Genomic DNA, 14167 nt, shown 5'->3' on the forward strand with positions numbered 1-14167 from the left:
CAAAGATCTGGTTTAGCATAGTTTGCACTTCCAAAATCAAATAATTATTATCTTTGTTTCTGTTTTACATTAATTTTTCTGTGGGTTATGGCAAGCACTATTGGAATATATGGACAGTATAATTACGTTAGTTAATAGCTTCCCAGATATACTGTAAATAGATTGTAAAATAGGTCAGAGAAATTGCTGAAACTTGACTCTACAAAGTATTTTTAAACCTTTTTTCTCATCTATGTAGTTTCAACATTATTTAGTTCGCTGAAATTTTGGGACTCTGCTCAAACTTGGATGTATAATTTTAGTGCTGTTTAAAGACTGTCATGTCACATAGTACATACGCAGGACATGTTTTAGCTGCAAAACTCCAATACAAGGTCAGGCACTCTTGTAAAGCACTTCTCAAAGCCTCAGACCAGAAGATACAGGTGAATTCTTAGGCAGACATGGATTAAATCAGCAAAACAGACCGGCTTAATGAAGTAAAAGAGAATGAATCGTTATTTATCAGCTTAATCATCAGATGATGAATATTCTGATTCACAGTCACAAGGAGATGAAACATTACAGAGAAATATGTCAAGTGAAGAGCAACAGGAATACAAAAGCAAGAATATTGAAGGGAGATGGTTGTCTAAAGGCATAGAAACTAGTGGAACACCTAATGACCATAAAGCCAAGGATCTTTGTTCCAGTCGTGTTGACAACTCTAAACTATGTGCTTCACTAAATTGCTGCTGCTGCTTTGTGAATCGGAAAACAGAGCCAAGCGCAGCCTGATCTGTGGTGTTGTGGCATCCAGCGTGAAAATGGGGCCTTAGCACAAGATAATTGCTAATACTCTCTTTTGCCTTGATTTGTGCAAAATCACAAGAAGTTCAGTTAAATGGCATCAAATCACCAAAGTCTGCTTGGACTTTGAGAGTTTGTCCCATCTCAGGTAGATGATATAATTTAAGGTTTCCTTATGCAGTCAGGTGGTGCCTCAGTTGGGATTATAAACCCTTGTTAGTGTTGGTTTAAGGGTTGGTACACTATTTTAAGATAACTTTTAAAGAGTATCTTCACCTCTTTGACAAAGCTCCCTTAAATTTTCTTTCATCATAGTGTTGCGGGTTTTTTTATGACTTTAATGGTCCTGCTGACAGGAAAAACTGGTTGTTAGTAATAGAGGAATGTGAGTTGAAGGGAAGTAGCTCCCTAAGATGGGCAGCTAATTAGGAGCTTTGCTGTGTTGCATTGAGGATTGGACTATGGGAAGGGTGATATACAATAGCTTGCTATTGACACAGAAGATGATCTTGTGGCTTTGTGTTAATTAAGGAATAGAGATTGTGGCCTTATGTTAATAGAGTAGTTATGATAGCTAGATTATTTGTCTGGAACATATATAGAATGAATACTGCAATTGTTTTGGTACCAAGGCTAAAATATAATAGTGTAACCGTGGCAATGCTGTTGAATTAGGATTAATATAATGTTAAGAACTAAGAATGATGTAGTATTAGATGATTAAATTTCTAACCAACAGATTGGTGTTCTTGGGATATACCACTGGGTACTCTGGTGTATGATGGGCAAATTCCTGTTTTTCTTTTGTTTTCCTCTGCTTTTTTAGGTATGGGGTGGGGTAAGGGGGCAGAAGGTTTGAGGTTCTTTGATCCTTCCTCTGCTTTGTGTGGGAAGTTCTTGTTTCAGAGCCACAAGAATATTTCAAATATTATACAGCAACATATGGGTTGTTCTAGGAGATGGGTTGAGCCTGTTCCTGAATATAGAGTCTACTGCGTTGCCTTCACCTCAGAAATCCCATCTTTGCAACATTATCAGTGTGTCTTATTAGTCATGGGCAACTTCTTTCCCCCCAAAAAAAAGCTGTATCAATTAAGTACAACAGTACTGGCTACAGAAAACAAACTCAGTCTAATTTATATTAAACTATAATTTATTATTCTAATAAACATACTCTGCATTAATTTCATATTTGGCATTTTATAGTCCTACTTACCTTTAGAAATGCAGTTTAATTAATCAAACCCTCATATTTCTCCTTATTTCCTCTTGCATTATTTGTTGTCTCTTTGGTTCAGGGTACATCACCACAATTATTTACGTCTTTAATTAGCTCTGTGTCATTAATCTCTGCTGCTTCTCATCTTTCTTTAGATGAAGTAGCAGTTTGCCTTGCTAGAAGAGCGTAACAGTTATAGCTGCTGGAGTTCCCTTGACATCTTATGGCCAATATCTTATAATGTGTGAAGACTTCTGTGCACTTCACTGCACATGCATAGGGGATGTAAAGTCTGTGTATTACAGCCTAAGGATTTTCTTTAGCAACTCAAATATAATAATGGACAATAGATAATGGTGCACTTACATTCATGCACGTTAAATAATGCACTGTCCCTTTAAAGCTACTTGAAGTCCGTTTTACTTGGTCAAATTTTGAGTTAGTTTTAGGCCAAAGAAATTGGAAAAGGATGTGGTATTAAAAACTCCACTTAGTTTAGCAACTCTGTGGGTGCCTCTTGCTGCAAGAAGTTCCAGTAATGCCATTGTGATGTCCAACTGTGGTGCCAGGTTACACACTACAGTAAACTTGTCCTGCTCCAAGTATAAGCCTGAGCTTTGCACCAGTGCACAGAAACCGAATTATTTGTTCGTTTCAATTGGTTTCTAAAGAGTCACCTCATACACATGGGGCTGGAAATCCTAAAGCAACGCACAACCTGTCTGTCTGAAGTCTGGGACCATCTCTGGGTGCTACTCAGCTTCCCTCTCCCCTTTTGCCCAGAACTGCTCTTCCCTGGGGAGGTTTCTTTTCATGCATTCATGAGAAACCAGGCTCTGTGACACAAGTGTCATAGGTTTTTTCTCCTTGTATCATCAAAATTGCTTCTTCTGGAGCTCAACTCTTGTTTGAAGTCTAGTTAGGAATTTTATTTGTCTCTTAAGATTTTTACTTGGTGAGCTGTGTCCTTTTCTTACTCCTTGGTGACTTCAAACTGAGGAGATGGGAAAGGGATCAGTTTTACTTTTTTTTTTTTTTTTTAAATTTTTTAAAAAAAATCAGACAAGTGCTTTCCTGTAGGGATTCTAGACATCCAGCTGAGCTCCTACCGTGGTGGGGTATTTTAGTGTGAAACTGCTGTTACACACAGTAATTAGGCAAAGGAGGATTTCTGGCTCTTACTTTAGAATGTGACAAACCTCCCCTCTTTGAAGTGAGGAACATGCTGCTGGGAAAGGGCCTGGTTGTACCTACAGGAGAAAAATTTATGCTATATGAGGAATGCAGAAAGTACTACCAACAGCTGGGCACTGTTTTGGTCCTTTGAAATTATTTGCGTATTGCAGAAAGAGCATATTGGTTTGTTCTGAGACTCCCAAAGTGGTCTCAAGAGGATTAAGATGCGGAGTTCCCATTAATTTAGATTGGAATTACCAACAGCTTAATACCTTAAATGGTTTGGGAAATTGCAGGGTTGGGGTTTTTTTATTAATATTATTGTATAACATTATTCAGTGCAATTAACCTGCAGAGCAGGCAATGCAGAGTGTAATGAGCAGGTGAAATAGTGATTTGTGTTGGTGCCAGCTCTTTTATTTTGACAGTCCTGGCTTGATCCAGGTTTCAGGAGTTTCTGCATCGCCCATGATGAGAGGCAGCTTGTGCAGCAAAGGGTGGCCCAGGAGGGTCAGTCACAGATTGCGAGAGCTGCACTCTCAGCTAAAACAATTTCTAAAAGAAGCTTCATTTGCCTATTATTTCTAATATTCCGGAATAAATCTATGGAGACACTGAAGCTACGTCTGTAGCTTGATGTGAAAGAGCAATGCAGTCATTATGTTAATAGCCAGGAACTTTAAAGACCCCAATTATATCTCAGGTTCCCTGTAAAATGTTTCGTAAATCATGTGCTCTCTTCTTATGCATTCCTCACAGAAGTTGTGCATGCTCTGTATATACATATAGTTGAAAGGGAAATTAAGGCTGGTGTGCAGAGTTCTGACTGGAACTGGAGCCAATGTCTTCATCCCCACATCTGTGGGAGTGCATTCTCAGAAGTTATAAACAGTACTGTCAATCTGATACTTAAATGTGACAATAGCTAAATTATAATTTTGCCCTTCAAGTAGAAGTCTGAATTTGAAGCACTTTTAAATGGCAAATTCTTCATGAAGTACACATTAAAACCAGCTTTTGGTGTTAACTTAGTATTTCAGGTTTGAAAAGCATGAGCAGCAGAAAACTACCCTTTTTCATGAATTAACTCAAACAATCTGTCTTAACCCAGCTGAGTAAACTGTATAAGAGGAAAAATATAATTGTGAAGCCCTCACTAGGCATTAGTAAAAATTGTCTTGGAAGATTAGGAATATTTTAAAATGGAGTTCTCTGAGTGGTGCTCCAGGCAAGCCAATGTTGACATAATCTTCATCTATAAATTACTGGGGGAAATGAATGGTGCGAATGAATGGTCTATGGGAATGATCAGAGTGCATTATTTCCACAAAAAGGCATGTACAGGCTAGAAGCAAATTTTGCATCATGGGTATGAGAGCACTACTCTGGGAAATAAGTACATCAGGGCATGCAGCTTTCTTAGCATCGGCTATTATATCCTTTTAAGCCATATTTCTGATAGTACATTTCCTTCTTGAAAATTGGGAATTTGTTCTATTTTTATAGAAATGAGCTTATTACAAATTGGCATACTCGGCAGAGTACACAGCTTTCTGTGCCACGCAGGGACCACAGGGCAATTATTAGCAACATCTATTGAAGGACTTGAGTAATTTGCCAAATGTTATTTTGTTTTCAGATAAATAGCTTTAGTACTGAAGGGCAGCTAAGTACTCTAACTTTGTGCGTAGTTTATTTAAATTGTCTTGTTTCTCCTACCCCTCTAAAAAAATCCCATCTGAGTTTTCTGTTTTTATGTGCTTGAGCAGAGTTATGTGACTGATTGCCTTTAATGTCTTCTATGAATCTGAGCATATGGGACCTCATCCCAAGATGTGGCTATACAAGGATGTTAATATAAAGGAGGAGATTAGTTAGAGACTTCATTAATGGTTTAAAACACCAGGTCCTCTGTATGAGGAAACAGAATGTTTTATTTTTAAGGAGAATACCATAGTTGTCAAACATTGTCTGATACGAATGCTTTCACAAAGGTTTGTCTTCTACTAATAGTGGATTCCTCCCTGTACGAACCTGCTGGTGCACTGGAGAAAAGACCCACAGTCCCACCTATTGCCCATGCAGATCATCATAGGATGACTGGGGGATGTCCCTTAATCTACCTATTTTTTCTCTGCCTTCAATAATAATGTGGAGAATGTACATCACAAGCCTTTTAATGCTACCCTCTGCTTGCTTCTGGTTTTTTAAAAGTGCTCGGTGTTCTTTTCCAATAAGTGCTGTTATGTGTTGCATGTGTTTTAACGAATGTCTTCAATACATACCAAGCTGTTCCTTGAACAACAGAGCTAATAAAGCTTGGTTCCCTCTGTACCCAGACCAGTCTTATCCCAGACGGCTGGTCAGGCACACACTGCTAAGCTGTAGGTAGGTGAAACATCCCTCCCTTTCTTTCAGAGCATGCCTTATCTCTCTCCAGCTGCTGCTTTTCATGCAGCTGTTAGGAATGTAACACCCAAGACCTCGGCTGCTTTGTTCTATGTCATTATGGTTGGGCAGGTTCAAAAGCTGTTGCGGAGGACTGGCTGACATTGTGATCCCGGCAGCCTTGTCTCCTTAAGGAACCCAGGCTGAAATTACCTTCCCATATTACATGGCACTGTATCACATTACTTAATGTGTGCCTTCAGGAAATGATAAATGCCAGGCAGCTTTCATTACCTGCAGCACTAAGTGCACTCATTGTCCTTGTTGCTGTGATAGTGCTGTGAATTCCTAACTTTGCCTGCTTTTCGGAAAGCACTGTAGACCCTCCTGTGCTGTAGAGCTCTGCTTTGTCAGAAAGCTCACTTCTTTGCCTTTTAAGTTCACTTTTCTCTTCTGTTTTCTTTTGCCAGGGGACCATTAAATCTGTCATAACAGAATACTTATCTGTCACTGCCTCCCAGCTGGTTTTCTGAGAGGAGCAGGTCTGTTTTCTGGGGTGGAAGTGATGCAAACACTTTCTGCACTTGACTTGCTCTTCCCTTTTGCTTCTGTGCGGAGGATTCTCTGTGCTGGCTTCTTCACTCTGTGTTATCACTTTCAGCAGCAGCCTCACCTAATCCCAGCCTGTGTCAATCGATGATCCCTCTTCTCCTGCATTTATATCTGTTCATACTCTTGACTTTTCACTGTTTTCAACACCTCCTTGTGTCCATACTGCTTAGTACTTTTGAACGGATACCACACCGCACCTTGTCAGTTCTGTTCAGAAATATGCGTCTGGATGACTTTTCTGCAAGCAAGAGCGAGCACTGGCATCCTTATCTAGTCTTCTGTGTATATATCAAGTAATGAATTTGATGTAGTGTAATTTGGAACTAAATAGGTGGCTTGCTGGTGGTCTGGTGATTGAGTTCATTCAGCAGTGATGTCTGGTTGTGGTTTTTGTTTTTATCCCTCACTTGTTATTTTGGTTTGTGCTTTCTTAGATACAAACAAAAATGCAAAATCTTGGATTCGGCTTTGGAAACTGAACACAGGACTCTTCTGTGGACCCCAGCTGAAGGCAATGGGGTTATTTGTTTGTGTCCATTTGCATGGAACAGCATTCAAGACTGGGCATTGGTGTAGTCCATTAATCTGTAAATAAGTGTTACAGATAAGTTCTTGGATAAAATCAATGGTACTGTTCATCAGGGAAAGCATTACTTAATGACTCTAAATGTTCAGTTTAGGGGTCTTGGTCTGGGTACCAAGTTTAAAATAAATAAATAAGTTTTTGTCTTCCTCCCTGTATCAGCAATGTGGTTATGAGTACTGCCCTTGAAGGCAGCCAGCAGACAATCTGATTGCTTTTCAAATTGAATGCCTCACCTGCTGTTTGTAAACGTGTTCTCCTCTCATTTACCCTGTTACTGAACAAACAGTCATTGATTTCTGTTGCATGTGTTTTTTAAAGCAGCAACATCCAAGATTGGACAGAAATGTGGGGCCTTTCTGCTTAGTGAGGTATCCAGCTTAAAGCTGCAAACTACTTAAGAAAGTGTAGCCAGTCCTTTTTCTTGTTGTTGATTCTGTTCATAAGGAAAATGAACACAACTGAAGAGAACACACAGGGTTATTAATGCACACCTGCCCTGGAAAATGTGAATTTGGAAATTAGATGTGAATTGTGTGTGAGTACAGGTGAAGGATAGCTTTACAGAAGAAAAGTGGTTAAAACTGTATGTACGTGTGTGTGTCATTTCCTCCATTAGAACAGAATAAATTGCAAACCTGCTGATGCCAGTGTTGTGACAGAGGGCAAAGTTTGCTTGTTGTTCTGAAATAGGATATGAGTTTTCAGTAAGAGAAAAGAATAGTGGATTTATCAAATGCGGACTTTGTATTATGTAGGGATTGTCTATACCCTTAATGGTATGCATTTATGTTTTTTTACTTGCTTTCTATAATTTTTATGATGTGTTTTAGTGTTATTGATTTAGTTATGTGTGTACCTGATCAGTTTTCCTGTCCCTGCAACTTCGATTTTGTAGTAATACTAGGAGGCCTCTACCTCATCCTACCTGTTGCTTTGCATACTGTGCAAATGTATAATGGTACATAGTCTTAGTTTCTGTCTAATGTAGTTGCTGACACACAAGGTGAAGTGTGGGTAAATAAGGTTTAAAAAAAAAAAAAGGAAAAACAGAGGCTTAGGCTGTGATTTTTTCTATGTAGGTCAATATCTTTTTTATTGTTTTTAATTTTTTATTGTTTTTTAATTTTGAGGTATCCTTAGTAATTGAAATATGAGTAAAAAAGGAAAAATCTGCTTCAGGATCAGATTAACTCAGGTGCTGAAGTTAATTCTACTTTGTCTTCAGATTCCAGAAAATAAGTCACTTGGCATTCTGATCTGAACTGTCCTCTAATATAGGTGCCCAAAATCTCCCTGTGGCTCTCCACTGACTGTGTCTACTATTTACAACTGGCTAATGTAATTACTACCTATAATCAAATGCAAGACCCCTGAATTCATCTAGTAATGAGCCTTTTACATTCTTACGGTGCTTTAATTTATAAATAACAAGATACTGGCATGAGACAGAGCAGTATGACAATATGTTTAATTGCGGCATTAAAGGATGACTTGATTACACTTGTTTGTAGTTTCCAAGTGTTTGCTATTCACAAGTGTTGTGCAAATATGATAATTTTAAGTACTTCAAGCTAGTATGTTCACTCATAGATGTATCCTTTATAGTTATTTCAGATATGGGATTCCTGATGATTTGACTGATTTTTATGGCACCATTAGCAGAGAGAAAGGATGAGGAGCCCTGGTTTGGATCATAAGGCAGACCAAGCAAATCTGAAATAAAGCTTTAAAGGAAATCATACCATTTTACTTTAAGGTTTTCTGAAACGTACTATTGAAACAAATGTCAAAACACAGATCACTTTCTTTATTCTTGCACAAAGATTAAAAAGAAAACCCAAACAAAATCAGAATCAAACAGCAGGTCTGGTAATGCAATAGGCCAATGAGAGTTAGGGCTCATCTTCCAGCTTCAGCACTGCTTGACCATCACAAATTGTTGCTGTTACTTAGTGTCTTGCTCTTCAGCAATTAAATATTGAAGTTTTAGGTATGTATATTATTTAGACACCATCTAAAGCCACCACTGTTCCTGTTATAGGTACTGATTCTGTTGGTGAGATTCAGTATGGATGCTCCCAGGGAATGAGTCAGCGGATGAGACTTGTGCATGTATACTTACCTCCTGGGCTAGCCATTTAATTGAATCTAAAATCAATTTTCAATTAGTGGTGGTTTGACACCTCGTATTAGCTGTTAGAATTGTGAATAAAGGTAAAGAGCAAAGCATGTGAATCTAGAATTACTTTTCCCTTAATGAAATGAACATTAGCAGCATTAGGAAGAGATGTGCTGAGTACTTGAGAGTTCAGAAGAGTAGTTAACACTGGCATGTCTGGAGATGCTGACCTGTACCAGACTGATCTGCTTGGTGTTCATCATGGCCAGGACAGATAGAATTTTTATTGTTTTCTGCTATTCAAGAAGCTGTGCATCCCTGTGTAATGCGCCTGTGGTTTAATTTATTTTCCCTATTGAAATGGAAACAAAACCTCATAGTATGTCAGTCAACACTTATGTCTTAAGCCAGCCCTGCTGCCAGAAAAAAAAATAACTGGAAGCCTCAAAGTGCGTTTATCTCAGTGAGAGACTTGACAAGTCTGATTTAGACATCTATATGGCATCTATGTCTGAATGTCCTGGAGAATATAGCAACTGCAAGTGGAGTTTCTATTGCTAGCAGTCTTGAAGGTTTCTAAGATTATCTTCATGTTTTGCAGTTGGTGGAGAATATTTATCTGTGTTTAGTGCAAGAGGCTTAGCCCCTTTCCTATCAGTGCAACATCATCACCTAATAGTTGAGATCTGGTCAATATATTTTTGGCATTCAGTTCCACACTGCAGGTCTGTTCCAGAGTGACCATTATTTTGCAACCATTGCCTTTTAGGCTATTTGTTTTAAATTGTTGCAACGTAAAATCAATACAACAGAGCAGGGCTCAAATGGTAAACACGGAAAATAGGAATGCTGTTTCTTCTGCTAACCCTCCCACATGTGTATTCATTATTTTTAGCATGATGGATTGTGTGTTTCTCTTATCCTCAATTTCCAACAAGTTCTACTTGTGTAAACAGCCTCGGTGATTTTCTTTCAGGGGTTTCAGTAGAAAGGTCTGCCCGGGTCTTTCACAGGCTTTTGGGAGAAGTTTGATAACTAATAGCAGAGAAGTAGATGGAACGTTGTAAGGACAAACTGGATGGTCTTCATGTTTTGTTACTTTTCTGTAGTACATGGTCTGTGCCATTAAAGGACAAATGGGTTTTATCAAAAACGTGCACCACACATGCAGTTTCCATTACTAATTCACTAGTTATGGAAGTTACTTAATGATGCGTATGTGGTATTTAAAGTATGAATTAGCAAAATCTTTTCACTTCAAGCAGGATTGTCTCAGAGCTGTAGATTTTTTTTAAATATTCACCCCAAACTCTTTTTAACTACAGTAGCAAGAAAATCCCCAACAATATATGAAATTGCATAGTCTATCTTATGTAAGTCTATCTGCTACCCAGGCAGATTAATATTGCAATTACCAACTGCAGCAGCTGATATGATGAATCGCAGTATCAATAACAAACTCTAGCTAATTGCTACCTTAAATTGTTGTTAAACTAAACCCAAACCTCATGGTTGGTAAACGGTTTCTGGACATTGTAGCTAGACTGAAGTTTGGGTCTTTACTCTTTTTCCAAGAATTTGTCTGATGACTACTCTGCATCTACAGCGTCCTGTGGTGAAGAGTTCCAGAGCTTACCTGTCTCTTTCATGGAAAGGACAAAGCATCTCCTTTGCTTTCAGTCTGCAGTCCTGCTAGTTCATTTGATGCCTCCTTCTTACCTACAGTTGCTTTTCCTTTTTATCCTTCCAAAGGTTTTCTGCCTCCTTGGGCATTCCTGATGTTAAGTAGTATCAAGAACTTCTGTCTATTATGTTTTTTAGGGCTCTTTGACTACTGAGCAGCTGAAAAGGAACCTGGAAATGTCTGGGCAAATTGAGACAGAGGTGCCTGCCTGAGAACAACAGGTTGGGAGCACTTTGGCTGCCCAGTGAAGGAAGCTGGGTTATGTAGATGCCACAGGAGGGGAAAGTAGTGAACATAACTTAAAACTGAAACACAGGCATCTTTTCCCACGTTTTTGGTAGGATGCTGGACAAGGTGCTTCGAAGAGTCTCCTTCATTTTCCTCATAGGTGACTGAACCCTGATTTACCACAATGCTTAAGACCCCACTGCAAACAAAAAAATCTATGTGTTACTTGACATGAAACACAAAGCCAGGCCAAGTCCAAGGGACCTCAGTTGGTGCTCAGCATTAGATAATAGAGTTGAACAGTGGCCCAGGAATGGAGCATTAGGTAATATGAGTGGTGAGCTGGTTTGTTAAAATAACATGTGTTCTCTGTCTCTTCAGAAGGCTGTAGTGTAGTGCAGCACACCAGGGGTGGAATTCACCGTTCCTTAAGTCAGCTTACTTCTGGCTTTTCCTGACCTTAGAGTGCTTGGCTTTGCAGCTTTGATTACTCTAATTAAACAGGGAGTATTTGTTTTTCAGGAGGTTCAATGGATAATGATGACTAGGGTTGTTTTGTTTTTCTCCTTGATTTTGCACACACTTAAAGGAATATATTCCAAGAAAGCTTCTGTAAATTATTCTTGTAACTCTCTTTGGCTTTAATTGGTAAATTACTTCTTGCATGTCTGTGAGATGGAGAGTCTCGTTTCCTGGAGTGATTTGATTGGCAATTTAGAGATGATTTGTTAAACTGAAAGAGTGTATTTCATAAGATTAAATATGAAATTGCAGAACTGCTCAAGGGCATAATTGCCCTGCTTTCTCCTAGAAACATTATTGTGCTGGAAATGTATACACCAAACATGTTTTCACAACACTAGTATTGAAAACAGAAACAGATATGTTCCTTGGAGCTGAGAGTTGAGTACCCACTCAAACCTTAAACCTGTTCTCTGCTGCAAACCCCTCAAATTTTATCATGAACAAACCCCGAGCCATGGTTTCAGTGGATTTGTGATTGGTCTCTGTTGCACCCCTTAAGGTTTTTATCTGGTTAATGTAAATGCTTTCTTTGTTTCTTAGCTTGTAAACTCATCTTTTTAATGTGTAGAAAGATCTGCTTCATCACTTTTTTCACTAAATAATAAACACCCAGGTTTAGTTGAGGGATTCTAAGACATCTTTAGCTTCAGAGGTATCTGTGGCTATGAGTTCCTCTCTCTGTTGTTTAATTCATTGTACTTTAATATCATTCAAAATCCTCTTATGTGTAGAACATTTAGAATGCATTTCTTCAGTTGACTGGTGAAAATGATGACTTAGGGTGGTTTTTTTTGGTGGTCTCCCTTCCACCCCAACCAGCCTCTCCATTGTAATTCTTACTGTATAAAAGTGCTCAGACTAGCTGAGGGAAGTTTGTTTCTTCTATACACGGTATGGGAATTGTTGTTGTTGAAGTGTTTATGAGTATTTGTTCTAGACAACCTGTTGACTATTGGTGTTTATTCCTGAAGGCTACTCAAAGCTAGCACAGCAGTGCCTGGGAGACTTTGATACAGATACATTTCTCACATAGGGGTTGTATAGATAAGAGTCCTAATTCACCACTGAGACCCTTTTTCCTTGCTATTGCAACTAGACCAAAATGGAAAAATACAATGGGGAATCTGGCATGCTATCTTGAATATTTTGAAACCCTATTAGTGCCTAGTACTAAAATCTGAGTCTTTTTTCCTTGCAAAAAATATTAAGCTCTGCTAACGTTTCTGAACAACAAAAAATAAAGTGTTTTGTCCAGCATGGATAACTTGGATTGTTTCTGGAGGTGAACTCGCAGCATCTAAGACAACATATTAGAAATAGTGTGTGTGAGGATTCTCATGGAGCTGAATATAACGAGGTAGAGAGGAGTTTGGGATGGCTGGAAATAAAGACCTGAGGGTGCTTATCTGGCTTGGCACTTGGGGAGAAGGCAATGTCACTTCTTGCCTTTAGCTCTGGATTTCTCATTGTGTATGGGATGATTTCAGTAAGTGCGAACAAAGAGCTATTAAATCTTGACTCACTCAAGGGTTTGGCTGTTTTGTAGGGGCTTCAAAAGAAATTGGAAAATGAGGTATGAACAGAGAAATTTTTGTGTTATGGGATTTCATCTTGGCCCAGAAGCCACAAATCTCATTGCACTTATTACTGAAGTCCCGGTGGATCTGATAAATAATTGATGTAAGGGGACTTTTCTTGGAACAAAGGGGAATGGAACAGCAGAGAGGTCAGCGACAGGTTTGCAAATACGTGAGCAGTGACACCTTCTGTGTTGTATTGATCAGTACTGGTGAAAGGGAGAGATTTGTGTGGGGTCAGGCACTACATTATGAAGGGCATAAAAGCCTCTTTGGCATTAGCCCTGTGAGATATGGAAGGAAAACACACAGATAGGTTTGAGGAATGGCCAGTACTTGGGGAAATGTGGACCTTGGCATTGCACCCAGAAGAAAGTGCATTTATTTTTGTTATAAGGTAAAGGGGAGGATTTGAAGGGGTTTGAAAGAGTGGCTATAAAACCATTTAAATGTATGGAAAACAGGCTATTGGAGCCTGAACTATTGCAGTTCTTTGCCTTGTTTTCTAGGAATATTTTCCGCTGACCCATGTATGATATTCAAATGAGCCTATGGGGTGGCAGCCGGCTGTTCAACTCTCAATGTGGTGAGTCCCAAAGTTAGATCTCACTGAAAATGTGGCTTTAAATGATGTTGTTAGCTTAGATATCTATCTTATCCATAGTGTGTATGGATTTTCTTTGTGGGGTTTTTTTGTTTGGTTGGTTTTCTTCTTTCTTTCTTCTCTGTGGGTGTATAACTTACAAGCTAAGACAAGCAAGCGGTCTTAGCATCTGGAAGCTAAAAGCTTCAGGGGTTCTTCCATTAGTAGCCCAAATATGAACATTAAACACTTTCCAGTGTTGCCCAGCCTTTGTTTTGCTAGTGGAGATTCATGCTGTCTGGCTGCACTGTGCTGTGATAGTGTGAGAACAGAAGAATAAGCTCCAACATGCAACATTTGTTTGGTTCAGGTTTATTATACTTAATTGCAGCTGTTTGTTCTTTAAGGGAATCTGAAAGTTTGTGCAGCAAATAATCTTAGGTGGTCAGAAGTCTTGTTGGGATGATTGCCCAGAGCACCTATGGAATTTGTCAGACAGGTTGGGGAACCACAAGGTGCAATTTCTGTTATGACATCTTGGTAGGTTGATTGGATTTTCCCCCTCCCCCAGATAAAATAAGGAGCTATGGATAAAACTCAGAATGGGATGGAATTTGTCAAAGATTGGAGTTTTGAAATGTTCATTTTAAATGTAATTTGAGGTAACTCCTCAAAGACTGT

The 14167-nt window shown here is 38.9% G+C and overlaps 1 long non-coding RNA gene across 1 annotated transcript in view; it reads left to right on the top strand.

The window, feature by feature from the left end:
• LOC139829343 (uncharacterized) overlaps window positions 1-13491 on the top strand; it is a 64910-nt gene extending 51419 nt beyond the window's left edge. Inside the window, exon 3 of the long non-coding RNA XR_011741787.1 lies at window positions 13413-13491. This is a non-coding gene — a long non-coding RNA (uncharacterized lncRNA). The remainder of the gene's footprint in view (window positions 1-13412) is intronic.
• Window positions 13492-14167: the final 676 nt, after the last annotated feature.

Source organism: Patagioenas fasciata, chromosome 18, assembly GCF_037038585.1.
Source record: "Patagioenas fasciata isolate bPatFas1 chromosome 18, bPatFas1.hap1, whole genome shotgun sequence".
Taxonomy (NCBI): Eukaryota; Metazoa; Chordata; class Aves; order Columbiformes; family Columbidae; genus Patagioenas; species Patagioenas fasciata.